Source organism: Carcharhinus amblyrhynchos, chromosome 5 (assembly GCF_965287045.1).
Source record: "Carcharhinus amblyrhynchos chromosome 5, sCarAmb.v2.hapA, whole genome shotgun sequence".
Taxonomy (NCBI): Eukaryota; Metazoa; Chordata; class Chondrichthyes; order Carcharhiniformes; family Carcharhinidae; genus Carcharhinus; species Carcharhinus amblyrhynchos.
Window position 1 is genome coordinate 126,599,845 of NC_137328.1, and position 21,533 is coordinate 126,621,377.

Here is a 21,533-nt window from a genome sequence, read left to right on the forward strand (position 1 = left end):
TCTGAATTGAACCATGCCATTCTTCAATGATAGTTTTCCAGTGTCTGTAGTGTCGACATTTTCACTGTTTCTTCTTGTGCTGCTGGCATTTAATTTGGCAAAATATTCCACATCAATTTGGAGAAAATCTTCAGGTTTGATGTCGGTAAGGTTAACTTCTGGATCTAAAGATATATCTTCTGTTTCTGCTGGGTTAGGCAATCTGCTAAGTGTGTCTGATGTGATCATCAATTTATCTGATTTGTACTTCATCTCACAGTCATAATCTTTAATCTTTATCAAGAGGTCTTGCAATCTTGGCAGCACACTGGTTAATGGTTTTCACCAAATCATCTCCAGTGGCTTGTGGTCAATCTCTGCCACAAATCCCTTGCCAAATAGAGAGGTAAGAAAATACATGATTCCTAACATAAAAGCTCATGTTTCCCTCTCATTGTTGGGGTGCTTGGACTGTGCCTTTTTGTATCGAGCATGCTCCCAGGCCTCACCTTGCTAGGATTTTAAACTGCAGCATTGATACTTCTGATGATAACACTGCTTCAAAGAGATAATTCTTCAGGCTCTGGGAAAGTCACATCCTTTTCAACAGTTCTCTGACGAGGGAAGATTTTTGAGTGAAATTGGGATAGGATGGAGACAAGAAATTAAAGGAACCTAGGCATCTATGAAGATCATCTTTATAGAATCTCTGGAGTGCAGAAGAAGGCCACTCAGCCCATTGAGTCTGTACTGACTCTATGAAAGAACCTAGCCAGGGTCTCCCTGCTATCCTATCCCCATAACCCCACACATTTAGCATGGCCAATCCACCTAACCTGCACATGTTTGGACACTAAGGGGCAAATTAACATGGCCAATCCGCCTAACCCACACAACTTTGAAGTGTGGTAGGAAAATGGAGCACTCGTAGGAAACCAACACAGACATGGGGAGAATGTGCAGACTCCGTACAGACAGTCAGCTGAGGCTAGAATCAAACCCGAGTCCCCAGCGCTGTGAGGCAGCAATGCTTGCCGCTGTGCCACCCATTTGGTCTTAATATCCTCTATTTTACTTGGATTTGGATGTATGCCAGCATTGGAATAAATAGAAACGAAGAAATAGATCTGCTGCACATTGATGACACATTTCATTGATGACACATTGTTAAACACCAATTCTTTATTAGCTGCTGCTGTATTGATAAGTGCATGTTATGGTTATATTCCTGCTTTGTTTGAGCCACAATGGCGATGTCTTCCGTGATATAGATGCATCCTGGCACAGTGCATGTAATGTGGTCCACGTGAGCTTGAAGAGATCCCGGCTAACAGCTGAAAGGAAGTCATTGAAAACAGTCCCATCCAAATGGAGAACAAAATGTAGTAAGCATCTGGGACTTCTCCATGAGATATACTGTAACCATGTTTAACATTAGGCTTTGAGAAGAATTTTGCACCTTCCAGTGTTGTATTTAACTCTTCTAATGTGAGTACTTTGTAAGGGTAATGTTTCAAAGCATGCTCTCAATAATCTCTCCTTTATGAGACGTCACGGAACTGCGCAAACCTGTGCTTTTGCAATGATTCCATCTTTCTCTATTTTGTCCAATTTAACCATCAATTTGATGCTGCCCTTTTATAGTGGATCAGTTGATGGACTTGCATTCTCCTGCAAGTGTAATGTAGCAGCTCCCTTGAAACTGTTATTTTGTTGAAATATTTTGGATATTTTGATGTTGCGTTATCACAGGGCTGATCTGATAGGAGTAGTTTCTGAGGTTAACCTGCCTTTTGAGGTCTGACTAATTCCATGGATTGTCACTATTGCGAGGTCATGGCATGCTGGCACATCTGCAATTACTGGGTCTTCAGTCTCCATGACGTAGAATGTCTGTGACACCCAGATTGAACTTGCACTCTGGGATTATGGTATCTGACCGTGGAATCAGTGCAGCATTGTACTCTGAAAGTTTTGCAGCAATAGGTTTCACCATGCCTTTCCAAGTCTGTGAATACATGCCTTGTGGAATTTACAGGGTGCAGCATGGGCCTCCCCCAAAGGTGTCCCAGGACCATATCCAAAGGGGTACCCTACATGTTCAAAAGGGTATCCATCTTTCCAAAAGAATCTACAGAATCTGCAAAATTTTGATTTGATTTATTATTGTCACATGTATTGGGATACAGTGAAAAGTATTGGTTCCTGCACACTATACATTCAAAACACTTACATGGAGTGCATAAGGGAGAAGGAAAGAAGAGGGTGCAGAATATCGTGCTGTAGTTACATACGGTGAAGAGAAAGATCAGATAAATATATGATAGGCCCATTCAAAAGTCTGACGGCAGCAGGGAAGAAATTTCTCTTGAGTTGGTTGGTACATGTTCTCAGACTTTTGTAAATTTTTCCTGATGGAAGAAGGTGGAAGAGAGAATGTTGGGGGTGTGTAGCATCCTTGATAATACTGGCTGCTTTTCCAAGGCAGCGGAAAGTGTAGACTCAGTCAGTGGATGGGAGATTTGCTTGCGTGATGGATTGGGTTACGTTCATAACCCTTTATTGTTTCTTGTGGTCTTGGGCAGAGCAGGAGCCCATACCAAGCTGTGATACAACCAGAAAGAATGCTTTCTACGGTGCACCTGTAAAAATTGGTGAGAATTGTAGCTGACATGCCAAATTTTCTTGGCCTCCTGAGCTAGTAGAGGCGTTGGTAGGGCTTTCTTAAGCAGGAGTAACTATGACTCTCTTATGGGGCAGGAGAGCCATGGTTGCCGTAGCTGTGTGAATTTTCTCACAGTGAGTCGCGCCTCCCTGATGGTCCTGCCGGGAACATCACCGCTCTGGCCAAGAGCGACGGCCAAAGCAACTGGCCGAGAAGTGAAGCGGATGTAACGGCACTTCTGTCCACTGTTAGAGTGCAGTTACAGTCAGGTGTCTTGAGGTTGGTTATTCATTCATTCATGCGCATGGCTCCATCCAGAATCCCAAAAGTAGCTGTGTGAATCTTCTGGTTTCTATAGCACAGTGAGCCGTGCCTTTCCACGGGAACTACCTGGTATCATCCCCAAGGGCGGCGGGAGGTGATATTCGATGACTAGCCGAGAAACAAATAGCGGGTGCAATCTATGCCTCCCTATGACCACTGCCACTTGAGACTGCCAGCAGAAAAGAGGTGGTATTGTTGGAGTAGTGTATGGTAGAAATTGCTTAGCTGAGATTATCTTGGCGTTCCAGACGTCAGCGCCTGACTGATGGTCCCCCCATGGTCCGCAGCCTCAGTCTGCCAGATGCAAGGAATTGGACTGGCCGAGAACTGCCCAACATGCTCCTTTGCCTGTGAACCCGGTAATTCAAAGAAACTTTGCAAGTGACAGGCTTCAGACCTGTCCCGGGGATAGTTGGTGATGTGCATTCGACCATCGAAAGGATGCGGATCGCGCCTGTCAAGGCTACAGAAGCTTTACCGAGACGTCCAGCCCACACATCCGGCTTTGAGGAAAGTTGCAATTCCCGCACCTGGTGTGGTGGAATGAATGGTCGCTGGTGCCCCATCTCATTCGTGCTGGTCACTAGCCAGATGATGATGTGAAGGTTCGTGGGAACCTCTGAGACTGCCAATTATGACGTACAGCCTTCCATGTCCCAAGGGGTCGAGTGTGGGTAGACTGCGAATGGTACTGCTCCTGGATTGTGCGAGCGGGTATCATGTTACTGTTAGGTTGCCGGAACTGTTATGTTGCTTGTTGTACTGTTGTGGTTTTACTTAATAAACATTACTGTGTGTCTTTACTTCGCGGTTCCTGTTTTCAAGAAAGGGAACAAGGATAGCCTGGAAAATTACCAACTGGTGAGTCTGACCTCAGTGGTTGGTAAGTTGATGGAGAGGATTCTGAGGGACAGGATTTATGAACATTTAGAGAAGTTTAGAATGATCAGAAATAGTCAGCACGGCTTTGTCAAGGGCAGGTCGTGCCTTACGAGCCTAGTTGAGTTCTTTGAAAATGTGACTGAACACATTGACGAAGGAAGAGCGTTGGATGTGTTTTATATGGACTTCAGCAAGGTATTTGATAAGGTCCCTCATGCAAGACTTCTTGAGAAGTTGAGAGGGCATGGGATCCAAGGGCCTTTGGCCTTGTGGATCCAGAACTGGCTTGCCTGCAGAAGGCAGAGAGTGGTTGTGGATGGGTCTTTTTCTGCATAGAGGTCAGTCACCAGTGGAGTGCCCCAGGGATCTGTTCTAGGACCCTTGCTGTTTGTCATTTTCATAAATGACCTGGATGAGGAAATGGAGGGATGGGTTAGTAAGTTCGCTGACAATACGAAGGTCGGTGGTGTTGTGGATAGTCTGGAGGGATGTTAGAAGTTGCAGCGAGACATAGATAGGATGCAAGACTGGGCGGAGAAGTGGCAGATGGACTTCAATGCGGATAATTGTGTAGTGGTCCATTTTGGCAGAACCAATGGGATGAAGGAGTACAATATCAAGGGTAGGAGACTTAGCAGTGTAGAGGATCAGAAGGATCTTGGGGTCCGGGTCCATAGGACTCTTAAATCGGTCTCGCAGGTGGAGGATGTATGGTGTACTAGCGATTGGTGTACTGGCCTTCATTAATTGAGAAATTGAGTTTAGGAGTCGGGAGATAATGCTGCAACTTTATAAGACCCTTGTCAGGCCCCACTTGGAGTACTGTGCGCAGTTCTGGTCGCCTCACTACAGGAAGGATGTGGAAGCTATTGAGAGGGTGCAGAGGAGACTGACAAGGATGTTGCCTGCATTGGGAGGCATGCCTTATGAAGATAGGTCCCTGGAGAGACGAAGGTTGAGAGGCGACCTGATAGAGTTTATAAGATGTTGAGAGGAATAGATAGGGTGGATTCTCAGAGGCTATTTCCCAGGGCTGAAATGGTCACTACGAGAGGACACAGATTTAAGGTGCTGGGGAGCAAGTACAGAGGAGATGTTAGGGGTAAATTTTTCACTTAGAGGGTGGTGAGTGAGTGGAATCGGCTGCCGTCGGTGGTGGTAGAGGTGAACTCGCTGGGGTCTTTTAAGAGACTTCTGGATGAGTATATGGGATTTAATGGGATTGAGAGTTATAGATAGGCCTGGTAGGTATGGATATGATCGGCGCAACTTGTGGGCTGAAGGGCCTGTTTGTGCTGTAGTGTTCTATGTCTTCACGTGATAATTCATAGGGTAAATGTCTCTGGACAATTGAGCAATAACTAACCTCCCCAGCTCAGATCTCAGTGGTGTGATTCAGTCTGCTTGTCAGTAACTTTGGTGGTTGTGGCTGTAACATACTCGAGATCAACTCCCTGTTTCAGGCTATTACCTTAGGGCTGTGGTAACGTCTGGTGGATGACACTCTGATTCCTTTCAGAAATGCACGCGTACTATCGACGAGCGACAATAAAACTCGAACAAGATACTCTTCGGAGTGAATAATTAACTATAGTGTGGGCATGGGGGGGACCAGGACAGGTTGTTGGTGATCTGGACACCTAAAAACCTGAAGCTCCCGATCCTTTCTACTACGTCCCCCTTGATGTAGACAGGAGCATGTTCCCCTTTATGCTTTTTGAAATCGATGACAATCTCCTTAGTTTTGTTGACATTGAGGGAGAGATTATTGTTGCTGCACCAGTTCACCAGATTCTCTATCTCATTCCTGTACTCTGTCTCGTCATTGTTTGAGATGCATGTGGAAGTCTTGACGCAGGCTCCTGCAAAAATCTTAAGTGCCATGTTTAGAGGGTGGACTCCTTCAGCCATTTTTGCAATGATGGGGAGGCTCTTGTTGTGAAAAGGTAGCCCCTTTGCACCAAGGTGAGCTTTTAGTCACATAATCACATTTTTTTATCCTAGTTTTCACTGTACAGTGACTTCCAAATGCTCTTTCAACTTTGGTTTATAAGTTTTTCTTTAATTGATTTAAGAGTTCTCTCACCTCATGCCCATGTATCTGTTCAAAAGGACTGAATCCTGTTGATTCAGGCACCTTGATCAGGTTGTCCCCTCAGTCTTCTCTGCTCCAGAGAAAACAGCCCAAGTCTATCAAACCTCTCTGTATAACTAAATGCTCCATCCCAGGCAGCATCCTGGTGAATCTCCTCCGCACCCTCTCCAGTGCAATCACATCCTGCCGATAATGTGGTGACCAGAACTGCACACAGTACTCCAGCTGTGGCCTCATCAAAGTTCTATACAACCCCAACACAGCTTCCCTGTTTTTGTAATCTATACCTCGATTGATAAAGGTGAGTGTCTGGTCTATTTCACTACTAACATGACATTCTGTCTTCAGAGATCTATGGACAAACACTTCAAAGTTCCTTTGTTTAGAACTTCTTAGTGTCATGCCATCCTTATACTTCCTTATCAAATTACTCTTTCCAAAGTGCATCACCTCACACTTTTTTCGGGGTTAAATTCCATCTGCACTTTTCTGCTCGTTTGACCATTGTGTCTATAATCCAATTCTATATATCGAGCCCAGTTTATAACATCCGTCAATAATTCCATGACTATTTTGTTGTTCATGAGACAAATTGTATCATCAGCCAGCATTAGAGACTGACTCTGTCATTGGGTGGGGTTTTATGGTCTGGCCCCGGTGAGATTTCCGTTGCCAGACCCTTGTCTGTTCTGATTCCGTGGCTGGCGAGAGTTCCGATTAATATCGTTATTAGTTTGCCTCCTTGATCAGAGGAAGAAGGGAATACCTCTACTCATCAAATAAAATCTTTAAACCTTTCTGTAATTGTTTTGCTACATCCACTTAACTAATCTGCGGAGTTAAGTAGATTCTGATCCTTCACATTGCACCTTCACAATGGCTATTGTTTTGTTGTTTGTCTGCTTCCCTAAGAGAGTTTCCCGAAAGATTATTTACACGTTCCTTTGACTGCTGCAGATCTCCTACCAATTAGCTTCAGTATATCCAGTTCCAGCGCAATGCAAGCATGATATTTTCTTTACGTCACTTTATGTTTCAGCCTATCTCCTTTTATTATTTTGGTGTCCTTCTGTCTGTTCCCTGGAAATGGTACTTTTTTTGTCATGAGATTTCCTATTCCTACAATTTCCATGTTGATTTCCCTATGACCATTTCCCCACATCTAACTGTCTGTGTCATAGCTACCCTCAGCCAAAACTGCCACTTCCCAGACCTGAAGCTTATCAGAGCGCTGCCCGTTTGTCAAGTGACTAACCTGACGAAGGGGCAGGCAGCGCTTCAAAAACTAGTGGCGTTTGCTACCAAATAAACCTGTTAGACTTTAACCTGGTGTTGTGAGACTTCTTACTGTGTTTACCCCAGTCCAATGTCAACATCTCCACATCATTCCTGATTGAAATCATTGATCATATCATTTTTGCAAATTCAACAACTGTGTGATTAGGTTTTTTTCCCTTGTGTTGGTAAACTGTAATTGATAAGCTTCAGGGACATTTTAACCCTTCAAAGTCTGCAGATTGACAGGCCAGTGTACACATTCACAGCTGTACCGTTCAGGATGCTTTGTAATGTTAGGATCCAGGAATCTGCTTCAACTTTTCAAGGCTGTCTTTACAGATTAGGTGAGATATCTTTGCTGTAATCTCTGTTTACTTAGGCACTAAATAAGGATTTTTGGTTAAGACAAACTTTTTAGCAGAATCAGAATCATCCTCTGAACTCCTACCCCTTTCTTTATATAATCAATTTCTTTCTATAACTAGTTCATATTACCTCAGTTCTTTCTCTCTCTGAAGCTCCTTGTTCCTTTTGCTTGATAACTTTTTTTGTCTGGAGTTCAAGCTTTTGCATTTCCGTTTCTTTCTCCTTTTTTAAAATCTTTGTTTCTTTTACAAGTTCTGTTCTTTATCCCTTCCTGTCTCGAGTTGATTTTTTTTCTCTCTATTCTAAGTTGCTTGTTTGTAACCTCTCACTGTGAAACCCAGGTTTCAGTTTCCTCCTCTAAATGCTGGGTAATTACTTCAATCCAACCGTGCTTACACAGATCCTATTTTCAATATGCCGGATAACACTCTCAATGGTTTCAAATAATCCATTGTTAGATTTTCTGTTCCCAGAAAAATCCCAGCAAAAGTGAAGCCATTTCTTAGTTCCAAGCAGAGTAATAAGCTTCATAGCAAATCCTGTTCTCATGCCCAGCATATCCATGTACTCATTCCTTTAAGGATTCTCAGATCCCACTTATATTCAACGATTCTTGATTCCGGATGCACTTCCATTTTTTTGATGATCCCTGCTGATCGGATAAGTGAGATTCCAGGGTAAAACTTGGTTTGATAGATCCTAACATTATGGTATTTTGAGAAGTAGTGGAGGAACATGACTGAACAAATTCAGATGAATTTACTGATGAACTTTTAAGATAAAGAATAAAACATTTATTAAGCAGGGAAATCAAACTTTACTACGCCAGCCAAAAAGGCTGGAGAGATCTCAATAGAAACACAAGAAAATGATTCAAGCTTATATCATTCCTTTTATGCCAGCAATAACCTTACAGACACACAATCTAGTGAGGATTCACCACCTTTTTAACACCAGGGCTTCTTGTTTGAGCTGGCTCAGTTTCACACAGTTTCCTTCTGGTGGATTTCTGAGCATTGACTAGGTATTTTTCCTCAGCTGACATCTCTTCCTGAAACACTCCAAACCACACACTTAAGTCAGTATTAGTTCAAATGCAAAACAAACACACAAATTCTCTCAGCTCAGACTACAGCAATCGTACAGTGTTTATCAGAGAGCTTTGATTCCCCATCTTGGCTCTCAGACAGATGCACTCTGAACTTCTTTCTGTCCTTCTATGTGTTTCTGTGTGTACCTGGGTCACTGTTTTTTCCAAAACTACCAGCCCCTTTGTAACCTGCCTTTCACTTCATGGGTTGTAAAACCTAATTAAAAATAAATGTGTACAAACAGTTCCAGGAAACCTGTCCTTTTTACTAGGAAGACCTCCAGACTTCTTGGTAGCAAAAACTAATTTAAATCAAAACCATGTTCTATGTTTCTTATCACCAAAATAAAAATATAAAGTAAACTTTGTACTTAACTATTTATTTGTAATTATCTTGTATTTATGGTTTGACCTCCCCACAAGTGAAAATATTCTCACTATATCTGTCCTGTCAAACGCTTCTATAATTTTAAGTACCTCTGCCTTATCCCTCAGCTTTTCTAATAGTGATTTCGTTATCACAAATGTTAATGATAATACAAAGATGATGAAGGGACAGTTACACACCACAAACCCAGCCCATAGTCTCAATAATTCTGTTTGTAAAGCACCTGCCAGTGTTTGTGGTGAATCATAGAGTCCCCGACTGTTCAGAAGAGGCCATTTGGCCCATTGAGTCTGCACTGACTCTCAGAGCATCTTACCCAGACCCTCTACCCTGCCCTATCCCTGTAATCCTACACTTTTCCCATGGTTAATCCACCTGACCTACACACCTTGGGACAATAAAGGACAATTTAGCGTGGCCAGTCCACCTAACCTGCACATCTTTGGACTTCAATCCTACCATCTGAATTCAGTCCTCTGAGATGCTTACTAGACTGAAACCAGCATTCTACCTGATTGGCTCATGGGTGTCGCTAGCTGGCCAGCATTTATTGCCCATCCCTAGTTGCCCTTGAGAAGGTGGTGGTGAGCTGCCTTCTCAAAACGTTGCAGTCCACGTGGGTTGGCTCTCAATGCCATTAGGGAGGAATTCCAAGATTTTGACCCAGCAACAATATATTTCCAAGTTAGGATGGTGAGTGGCTTGGAGGGGACCTTGCAGGAGGGGGTGTTCCCATCTATCTGCTGTCCTTGTCCGTCTAGATGGAAGTGGTCTGAGTTTGGAAGGTGCTGTCTGAGGATCTTTGGTGAATTGCTGTAGTGCATGTTGTAGACTATCTTGTAGATAGTATGGTGACTAGTGGAGTGCCCCAGGGGTCGGTGCTGGGGCCTCAGCTTTTTACCATTTATATAGATGATCTGGAGGAGGGAACCGAGTGTAGAGTGTCGAAATTTGCTGATGACACCAAGATTGGGGGAACAGCAAATTGTGTGGAGGGTGTGGAGAGTCTGCAGAAGGATCTAGATAGGCTGGGCGAATGGGCCAGGAAATGGCAAATGGAATTTAATGTTGGCAAGTATGAGGTGGTCCACTTTGGTAGGAATAATGGTAGGAAGGACTATTACTTACGTGGCGAAAAACTGCAGCAGGCGACGGTGCAGAGGGACCCCGGGGTCCTTGTGCATGAGTCGCAAAAACCCAGCTTGCAGGTGCAGCAGGTGGTCAGGAAGGCAAATGGGATGCTGGCCTTCATAGCGAGGGGGATTGAATATAAAAGTAGGGAGGTCTTGCTGCAGCTGTATAGGGCATTGGTGAGGCCGCAGCTGGAGTACTGTGTGCAGTTTTGGGCACCGCACCTGCGCAAAGATATTTTGGCCTTGGAGGGAGTGCAGAGGAGGTTTACTAGGCTGATACCAGAGTTGAGGGGGTTGAGCTATGAGGAGATGCTGAATAAACTAGGCTTGTACTCGTTAGAGTTTAGAAGAATGAGGGGAGATCTCATTGAGACGTATAAGATGATGAATGGGATGGATAGGATAGAGGTGGAGAGACTCTTCCCGCTCAGAAAGGACAGTAGGACTAGGGGGCACAGCCTCAAGATAAAGGGGGGGCGGTTTAGAACGGAGTTGAGGAGGAACTTCTTCACTCAAAGGGTGGTGAATCTCTGGAATTCTCTGCCTCTACGGGTGGAGGCTGCCTCGCTAAATATTTTTAAGAAGCGGGTTGATGGGTTTTTGATAAGAGAGGGGATTAAGGGTTATGGGGAGAGGGCGGGAAAGTGGAACTGAGCCACGACAGATCAGCCATGATCTTATTGAATGGCGGGGCAGGCTCGAAGGGCTAGATGGCCTACTCCTGCTCCTATTTCTTATGTTCTTATGTACACACTGCTGCTACTGAGCATCGATGATGGAGGGAATGGGTGTTTGTGGATGGGGTGCCAATCGAGTGGGCTGCTTTGTTCTGGATGATGTCGAGCTTCTTGAGTGTTGTTGAAGCTACACCCAGCAGAGGAGTATACCATCACAGTCCTGACTTGTGTCTTGTAGATTGTGAATAGGCTCTGGGGAGTCAGGAGGTGCGTTTCTCATTGCAGTATTCCTAACCTCTGACCTGCTCTTGTAGCCACTGTGTTAATGTGGTGAGTCCAGTTGAGTTTCTGGTCAATGGTAACCCCAAGGATGTGGACAGTGGGGAATTCAGTGATGGTTACACCATTGAATGTCAAGGGGCGATGGTTAGAGTGTCTCTGATTGGTGATGGTCATTATGTGGCGTGAATGTTACTTACCATTTGTCAGCCCAAGCCTGGATATTGTCCAGATCTTATTGCATTTGAACATGGACTGTTTCAGTATCTGAGGAGTCGGGAAAAGTGCTGAACATTGTGCAATCATCGGTGAACTTCTGACCTTATGACAGAAGGAAGGTCATTGATGAAGCAGCTGAAGATGGTTGGGCCCAGGACACTAACCCTGAGGGATTCCTGCAGAGATTTCCTGGAGCTGAGATGACTGACCCTCCACAACCACAACCATCTTTCTATTTGCCAGCTATGACTCCAACCAGCAGAGAGTTTGCCCCCAGATACCCATTGATTCTTTGATGCCACACTCAGTCGAATGCAGCTTTGATGTTAAGGCTTGTCACTTTCACCTCACCTCAATTAAGAAAGAGATGACAAGCAATTGGTAATTGAGAATCAGGTAGAAAAGGCTTCATTTTAATATTTCTAAAACTTCAATTACAGGCAGCACAGCATGATTAGATATTCTGGCTCTTAAGATAGAAGTGTCATGATACGTAGGTTAACACTGATATTTTAGTTTGCAAGTTTGTCTCAGTCTGTAGTGTTACTGCCTGTGAGTGAAAATGTTGAGTCAGGCCCTTCTATAGGGTTTGATTACACAATTTAGGCTGATAATCCCTGACTGAGGAATGTTCATGAGAGCATCTTTCCAAAGAATCATTTGATAACAGAGCACCATTTGAGGAAGTGCAGAGATTCTCAATATCTCAGGCCAGTATAGGGCTCCCTCAGCAAACACAACTGATTCATTGTTTGTTCCTCTGACGATATAGAGCTTCTGGTTATTATTGCCTCTGAAGAACTCTGACACGGTAGCAATTACTGCGCTGAAATGTGAACCCAGATTCTCTCTCACCAACTCCTTCCGAGAAGCAATCAGGAGTGAGTGATAAATGTTAGCCTTGCCAGTGATCCCCCATCCTGAGAGAGAGATTCTTAAAGTTTTGGGATGGTTGCAAGTCATTCCGGCACATCTATTGTGTCTGTGGCTGTGTTGAGGGAATCATGAGAATGTAATATAGGAACAGAAGACTTAGAAGAGGAATAGGCCATTCCTTTGAGTCTGTTCCACCATTCAGTGAGATCATGGCTGAAACAGGTTGTGGTTTCAGTTCCATTTTCTTGTCTACCCCCTCCATAAACCCTTGACTTCCTTGTCTATCAAAAATCGATCTATCCTGCCTCAAATAAATTCAATGACCCAGGCTCTATTACTTCCTGGGGCTGAGAATGTCATACCCCAGTGACCCTCAGGGAGAAGAGGTTTCCCTTCATGTCCATCTTAAAAGGGAGATCTTTGAGTTTCCAGGTCCCCCCCCCCACAAGTGAAAACATCCTTACCACATCCATCCTATCAAAGTCCCCTCAAGACCTTATATATTTCAGTGAGATCATCGCTCCCTCTTCTAAACTCCAGTCGGTATAGGCCTAGTCTGTTCAACCTATCTTTATACAATAAATAAATGGTTAATAAATAAATATTTAATAACAAATATTTGAAAATACACGCTTGGATGATACAGGATGGTAATGCACTGTAAGCTTCTGGAACCATTTCACTTGAGATTATGTGAGTATTGGGCTAATTTGGTTGGAGGAAAGGATAAGCTTGATGGGTTGAAAGGCTACTTTGCATTCAGTGTCAGTTTCCCACCTATTTACCTTCACTGGGGAGACAGATTGAAAATGATTTGCAAAAGAAGCAAATGTGATGTGAGAAAAGACTTGTTCACACCGTGAATCGTCTGAGTCTGTAATGTTCTTCCTGGAAGTCTGATGGAGGCAGCTTCAATCGAGGCCTCCAGGAGGGCGTTAGGTGAATATTTGAATAGAAACAATTTGTAGCTGTACAGGGAAAAGGCAGAGAAATGGCACTAAGTCATGATGCTCATTTGGGAAATAAGGAAGGGCAGGTGACAGAAGTGTGAGTGAGGGATCACTCTGGGACCAGTGACCATAATTCTATTAGGTTTAAAATCGCTATGGAGAATGAGGGATCTGTCCCAAAAGTTAAAATTCTAAACTGGGGCAAGGCCAATTTTAATGGTATCAGGCAGGAACTTTCAAAAGTTAATTGGGGGAGTCTGTGGGAAGGAAAAGGGGCGTCTGGTAAGTGGGAAGCTTTCAAAAGTGTGTTAACCAGGGTTCAGTCTTAGAGTGAAGGGCAAGGCTGGTAGAAGTCGGGAACCCTGGATGGTTGGGGATATTGAGGCCCTGGTTAAGAAGAAGAAAGAGGCACATGACATGCGGAGGCAGCTGGGATCAAATGAATCTCTTGAAGAGTATAGGGAGTGTAGGGCTAGAGTTAAGAGAGAAATCAGAAGGGCAAAAAAGGGACACAAGATTGTTTTGTCAGATAAGGCAAAGGAGAATCCAAAGAGCTTCTACAAATACATAAAGGGCAAAAGAGTAACAAGGGAGAGAGTAGGGCCTCTTAAGGATCAACAAGGTCATCTATGTGCAGATCCACAAGAGATGGGTGAGATCCTAAATGAATATTTCTCATCAATATTTACTGTTGAGAAAAGCATGGATGTTAGGGAGCTTGGGAAAATAAATAGTGATGTCTTGAGGAGTGTACACATTACAGAGGAGGAGGTGCTGGAAGTCTTAAAGTGCATCAAGGTAGATAAATCCCCGGGACCTGATGAAGTGTATCCCAGGACATTGTGGGAGGCCAGGGAGGAAATTGGGGTCCCCTAGCAGAGATATTTGAATCATCGATAGTCACGGGTGAGGTGCCTGAAGATTGGAGAGTGGTAAATGTTGTGCCTTTGTTTAAAAAGGGCGGCAGGGAAAAGCCTGTGAGCTACAGGCCAGTGAGCCTCACATCTGTGGTGGGTAAATTGTTGGAAGGTATTTTGAGAGACAGGATCTACAGGCATTTAGAGACACAAGGACTGATTAGGGGCAGTCAGCATGGCTTTGTGAGTGGAAAATCATGTCTCACAAATTTGATTGAGTTTTTTGAAGGGGTGACCAAGAAGGTAGATGAGGGCAGTGCAGTTGATGTTGTCTACATAGACTTTAGCAAGGCCTTTGACAAGGTACTGCATGGTAGGTTGTTGCATAAGGTTAAATCTCAAGGCATTCAAGGTGAATTAGCTAAATGGATACAAAATTGGCTTCTTAACAGAAGTCAGAGGATGGTTGTAGAGGGTTGCTTTTCAAACTGAAGGCCTGTGACCAGTGGTATGTATGATGTGGAGATGCCAGCATTGGATTGGGTAAACACAGTAAGAAGTTTCACAACACCAGGTTAAAGTCCAACAGGTTTATTTGCGAAAGGATATATTGACCTTGGAAGGAGTACAGAGAAGGTTCACCAGGCTGATACCGGAGATGAGGGGGTTAGCTTATGAGGAGAGATTAAATAGACTGGGCCTGTACTCTTTAGAGTTTAGAAGGCTGAGGGGGGATCTTATAGAGACTTACAAGATAATGAAGGGGATGGATAGGGTAGAGGTAGAGAGATTCTTTTCACTTAGAAAGGAAGACAGAACTAGAGGGCACAGCCTCAAAATAAGGGGGGGGGGTGCAGTTTAGATCAGAGATGAGGAGGAACTTCTTCACTCAAAGGGTGGTGAATGGAATTCCTCTGCCCATTGAAGTGGTGGAGGCTACCTCGCTAAATATATTTAAGTCACGAGTAGATAGATTTCTGACAGACAAGGGAATTAAGGGTTATGGGGAGAAAGCGGGAAAGTGGAACTGATCCACTTCAGTTCAGCCATGATCTTATTGAATGGCGGGGCAGGCTCGAAGGGCTAGGTGGCCTACTCCTGCTCCTATTTCTTATGTTCTTACTAATGTTCAAAATCCACTATCTATCAGAGCGCTGCTCCTTCGTCAGGTGAGTGGGAGTTGTGTTCACAAACAGGGGATATAAAGACACAAACTCAGTTTACAAAATAATGGCTGGAATGCGAGTATTTATAGGTCATCAAGTCATAAAGGTATAGACAATGGAGAAAGTGTTAAGCACAGGTTAAAGAGATGTGTATCTCCAGACAAGTCAGTTAGTGAGATGATGCAAGCCCAGGCAAGTCATGGGGGTTAGAGATAGCGTGACATTAACCCAAGATCCTGCTTGAGACCGTCCTCATGTGTGCAGAACTTGGCTATCAGTCTCTGCTCAGCGACTCTATGCCATCGTGTGTTGTGAAGGTTGCCTTGGAGAATGCTTACCTGAAGATCAGAGGCTGAATGCTCATGACCGTTGAAGTGTTTGCCAACAGGAAGAGAACAGTTTTGCCTGGTGATTGTAGAGCGGTGTTCGTTCATCTGTTGTTGTAGCATCTGTAGCGGTGTGCCTCAGGGATCGATACTGGGTCCATTGTCATTTGTCATTAATATTAAATGATTTGGATGAGAATATAGGAGGCACAGTTAGTAAGTTTGCAGATGACAACAAGATTGTTGGCATAGTGGACAGTGAAGAAAGTTGTCTCCAATTGCAACAGGATCTTGATCAATTAGGCCAGCCAGCTGACAAACGGCAGATGGAGTTTAATTTAGACAAATGCAAGATGATGCATTTTGGTAGATTGAACCAGGGCAGGACTTACTCAGTTAATGATTGGGGAGAGTTACAGAACAAAGAGATCAAGAGATACATGTTCACAGCTTCTTGTAAGTGGAGTCATAGGTGGATAGAGTGGTGACGAAGGCATTCAGCAGACTTTGTTTCATTGGTCAGAACACTGAATACAGGAGTTGGGATGTCTTTTTGAAGTTGTACAAGACATTGGTGAGGCCACACTTGGAATATTGTGTGCAATTCTGGTTACCCTATTATAGAAAGGATATTATTAAACTAGAAAGAGTGCAGAAAAGATTTACTAAGATTTACGAGTTTTTTGAGGATGTGATGAAGATGATTGATGAGGGCAGGGCAGTGGATGTTGTCTACATGGACTTCAGTAAGGCCTTTGACAAGGTCCCTCATGGCAGACTGGTGCAGAAGGTGAAGTCACCTGGGATCAGAGGTGAGCTGGCAAGGTGGATACAAAACTGGCTCGGTCAAAGGAGACAGAGGGTAGCAGTGGAAGTGTGTGTTTCTGAATGGAGGGCTGTGATAAGTGGTGTTCCTCAGGGATCAGTGCTGGGACCTTTGTTGTTTGTAATATATATAAATGATTTGGAGGAAAATGTAACTGGATTGGTTAGTAAGTTTGCGGACGACATAAAGGTTGGTGGATTTGTGGATAGCGAAGAGGACCATCAGAGGATACAGCAGGATATAGATCAGCTGCAGACTTGAGCGGAGGGATGGCAGATGGAGTTTAATCTGGACAAATATGAGGTAATGCATTTTGGAAGGTCTAATACAGAGAGGAAATGGCAGAGTCCGTAAGAGTATTGATAGGCAGAGGGATCTGGGTGTACAGGTACACAGGTCACTGAAAGTGGCAATGCAGGTGGAGAAGGTAGTCAAGAAGGCATACGGCATGCTTGCCTTCATCGGCCGGGGTATTGAGTTTAAAAATTGGCAAGTCATGTTGCAGCTTTATAGAGCTTCAGTTAGGCTGCACTTGGAATATAGTGTTTTTTTGGTCCTTGTGCCTGAGTCGCAAAAACCCAGCTTGCAGGTGCAGCAGGTGGTCAGGAAGGCAAATGGGATGCTGGCCTTCATAGCGAGGGGGATTGAATATAAAAGTAGGGAGGTCTTGCTGCAGCTGTATAGGGCATTGGTGAGGCCGCAGCTGGAGTACTGTGTGCAGTTTTGGGCGCCGCACCTGCGCAAAGATATTTTGGCCTTGGAGGGAGTGCAGAGGAGGTTTACTAGGCTGATACCGGAGTTGAGGGGGTTGAGCTATGAGGAGAGGCTGAATAAACTAGGCTTGTACTCGTTAGAGTTTAGAAGAATGAGGGGAGATCTCATTGAGACGTATAAGATGATGAATGGGATGGATAGGATAGAGGTGGAGAGACTCTTCCCGCTCAAAAAAGACAGTAGGACTAGGGGGCACAGCCTCAAGATAAAAGGGGGGCGGTTTAGAACGGAGTTGAGGAGGAACTTCTTCACTCAAAGGGTGGTGAATCTCTGGAATTCTCTGCCCGTTGAGGTGGTGGAGGCTGCCTCGCTAAATATTTTTAAGATGCGGGTTGATGGGTTTTTGATAAGAGAGGGGATTAAGGGTTATGGGGAGAGGGCGGGAATGTGGAACTGAGTCACGACAGATCAGCCATGATTTTATTGAATGGTGGGGCAGGCTCGAAGGGCCAGATGGCCTACTCCTGCTCCTATTTCTTATGTTCTTATGTTCTTATAGTGTTCAATTCTGGTCACCACACTACCAGAAGGATGTGGAGGCTTTGGAGAGGGTACAGAAAAGATTTCCCAGGATGTTGCCTGGTATGGAGGGTATTAGCTATGAGGAGAGGTTGGAGAAACTTGGTTTGTTCTCACTGGAGCGACGGAGGTTGAGGGGAGACCTGATAGAAGTCGACAAGATTATGAGAGGCATGAACAGAGTGGATAGTCAGAAGATTTTTCCCAGGGTGGAAGAGTCAGTTACTGGGGGGCACAGGTTTAAGGTGCGAGGGGCAAGATTTAAAGGAAATGTACGAGGCAGATATTTTACTCAGAGAGTAATGGATACCTGGAACTCGTTGCCTGGGGTGGTAGTGGAAGCGGATACGGTAGTGATTTTTAAGGGGCACCCTGACAAGTACACGAATAGAATGGGAACAGAGGGATATGGTCTCCAGAAGGGTAGGGGGATTAATTAAGTCAGGCAGCATGGTCGATGCTTGGAGGGCCGAAGGGCCTGTTCCTGTGCTGTAATTTTCTTTGTTCTTTGTTTTTTGATGCTACCGGGTCTTGATGGATTGAGTTATCAGGAGAGTCTGGATAGACTGGGACATTTTTCTCTGGAGTGTAGGAGGCTGAGGGGTGACCTTATAGAGGTCTATAAAATAATGAGGCACATAGATCAGCTAGATAGTCAATATCTTTTCCCAAAGGTAGGGGAGTCTAAAACTAGAGGGCACAGGTTTAAGGTGAGGGGGAAAGATACAAAAGTGTTCAGAGGGACAATTTTTTCACACAGAGGGTGGTGAGTGTCTGGAACAAGCTGCCAGAGATAATAGTAGAGGCAGGCACAATTTTGTCTTTTAGGAAGTGTTTAGATAGTTACATGGGTAAGATGGGAATAGAGGGATATGGGCCAAATGTGGGCAATTGGGATTAACTTAGGGCTTTAAAAAAAGGGCGGCGTAGACAAGTTGGGCTGAAGGGCCTGTTTCCATGCTGTAAACCTCTATGACTCACCTGGAGAGCCAGTATAGATGTAATGGGATGAATCGGAACTCGGAGCGAGAGAAAGCAATTCAGCCCTTCAAGCCCGTGCTGCTATTCTATATAGAATCAGAGAATCCTACAGTGCAAAAAAAGGCCATTTGACTCATTGAGTTTGCACCTATCACAATCCCACCCAGGCTCTATCCCCATACATTTGCCCTGGCTTGTCCCCCTGACACCAAGTGGCAATTTAGCATGGCCAATCCACCTAACCCGTACATCTTTGGAGTTTGGGAGGAAACCGGAGCACCCGGAGGAAACCCACGCAGACACAGAGCCAATGTGTAGACTCCATATAGACAGTGACCCAAGCTGGGAATTGAACCCATGTCCCTAGTGCTGTGAGGTAGCAGGGCTAACCACTGTGCCAGCATGCTACCCCGTGGTCAACGCTGCTGAGACTGTAACTATTACTCATGTAGATTGTTCAGAGAAAGTGGTGATGGGCCATCATCTTGTTTAGTGTGTAATTGGGAATCTTCTTGGTCATATAACACAAGCCTGGCTTAGAGTATACAGAAGGCAAAAGGACAAAGAACCAAGATAATACTGTGCGTCTCACTGTGAAACATTCCAAAAACACCACCCAGTCAATGAAGTACTTCCCTTTTTGTAATCATTGCGTGCACAGGAAGAGGCCACAAACAGTAACAGGATGATGTGTGATGTGAGGGATAAATATTAGCCAGTGTGGGAGTTTTTAAAGTGACCCCTGAGCAAATAAGCAGCGTCTTATTGCAAGTAAAAGTCAGCATTCCTGACAATGTGGTATTCCCTCAATGCCGCACTGGAGTGTTTGCATTGTGTGTTCAGTTTCCTGGTGTGCTACTTGAAGCTGTGGTTTGCTGGTGGGTATTTGAGAGTGTGACCACAGAGCCACGACCAGCAGTAAGTGTAGGAGTCTGACCCAGCTGGGCTTCTTTCATTTTTTTCCTGACTGGTCACAAATGACAAGGTTAACGGAATTAAATTTCACAGCTGAGAAACTGTGTGACTTGAGCAGGATTGCTGGATTGTTCCGTCGGCACTGAGCGACAGTGTTACAGTCTGTACAGGAACGGAATGTGAAATAATTCACTTGGCAAGCTAGCAACAAGGAGAGATGGTATAATCTCAGTGGTACTGTTTGGAAAGAGAGCAAGAACAGAGAGACTGGGGGTGAATGTTAAAAATCATTGAAGGTGACAAGGGAAGTTAATGTGGTGGTTGAGGACCCTTGGCTTTGTAAAAACACACAATTATATGAATTGGGAACAGAGTTAGACTGTTCAGTCCCTTGAGCTTTCTTCACATTTGTTAAGTGCATATCCACGGTGGTTAGCACTGCTGCCTCGCTGGAGTGTGATGACTAGGGGACTTTCATAGTAACTTCATTGCGGTGTTAATGTAAGCCTACTTGTGACACTAATGAACTTGAAACTGATCTGATTGTGACCTCAGTTCTACTTTCCTGTCTACCCCGATACACTTTAACTCCCTTCACAGTTAAGAATCTGTCAAACTCAGGCTAAGAAAAAATACTCAGTGGTGAAGAAGTCCAGAACTAGGGGTCACAGTTTGAGGATAAGGGTTTTAGAACTGAGGTGAGGAGAAATTTCTTCACCCAGAGGGTGGGGAATGTGTGGAATTCACTCCCACAGAAAGTAGCTGAGGACAAAATGTCTGATTTCAAGAAGAAATTAGATATAGTTCTTGGGTTTAAAGGGATTGAGGGATATGGGGGGGAGGGCAGATCGGGATATTGAATTTGATGATCAGCCATAATCAAAATAAATGACGGAGCAGGCTTGAAGGGCTGAATGGCCTACTCCTGCTGCCAGTTTCTGTGGCCCAGCCTCATTGCTCTGTGGGAAATAGAATTTCAGTAAGAAGTCTCACAACAACAGGTTAAAGTCCGACAGGTTTATTTGGTAGCACAAGCCACTAGCTTTTGGAGCGCTGCTCCTTCGTCAGGTGAGTGGGGAGTTCTGATCACAAACAGACACACACCTAATCACTTTACACCTACACCTTGATTAGTTGTAAAGACTCGCATTATAATCAGTATTCTGTAAACTGTGTGTCTTTATATGCCCTGTTTGTGAACAGAACTCCCCACTCACCTGACGAAGGAGCAGCGTTCCAAAAGCTAGTGGCACTTACTACCAAATAAACCTGTTGGACTTTAACCTGGTGTTGTGAGACTTCTTGCTGTGTTTACCCCAGTCCAAAGCCGGCATCTCCACATCATAAATGGAATTTCACACAACAATGACCCTCGGAGAAAAGTCTTCTCCACCTGAAATGGATATTCTTTATTTTTAAACTGTTTCAAGTTTATTTATTATTGTCACAAGTAAGGTTGCCATGAAGTTATTGTGAAAATCCCCTAGTCGCCACACTCAGGCACCTGTTCAGGTACACTGAGGGAGAATTTAGCATGGCCAATGCATCCTAATCAGCACGGCTTTCAGATTGTGGGAAGAAACCGGAGCAACCGGAGGGAACCCATGCAGACATGGGGAGAATGTGCAGACACCTCACAGACAGTGATCCAAGACGGGAATCGAATCCGGGTTCCTGGTGCTGTGAGACAGCAGTGCTACCCACGCGTGCCACTGTGCTGTCCTGTGTTCTAGTTTCCCTCACTAGGGAAAACACCCGTCCAACATCCTCCTGGCACCCACCCTGCCAAATCCCCTCGGGATCTTATAATCTTCCCTTGTTCTTCTGAACTCCAGTGGATACAGGCCTGACCTGACCAACATTTCCTCACACAAAACAAAGAGAGTTATTTCCTCTCGGAGGGTGTTGACTTTCTGGATCTCAAACAGCAGTGGAAGTTGAGTCTTTGAATGTTTTCAGGCAGAGCTA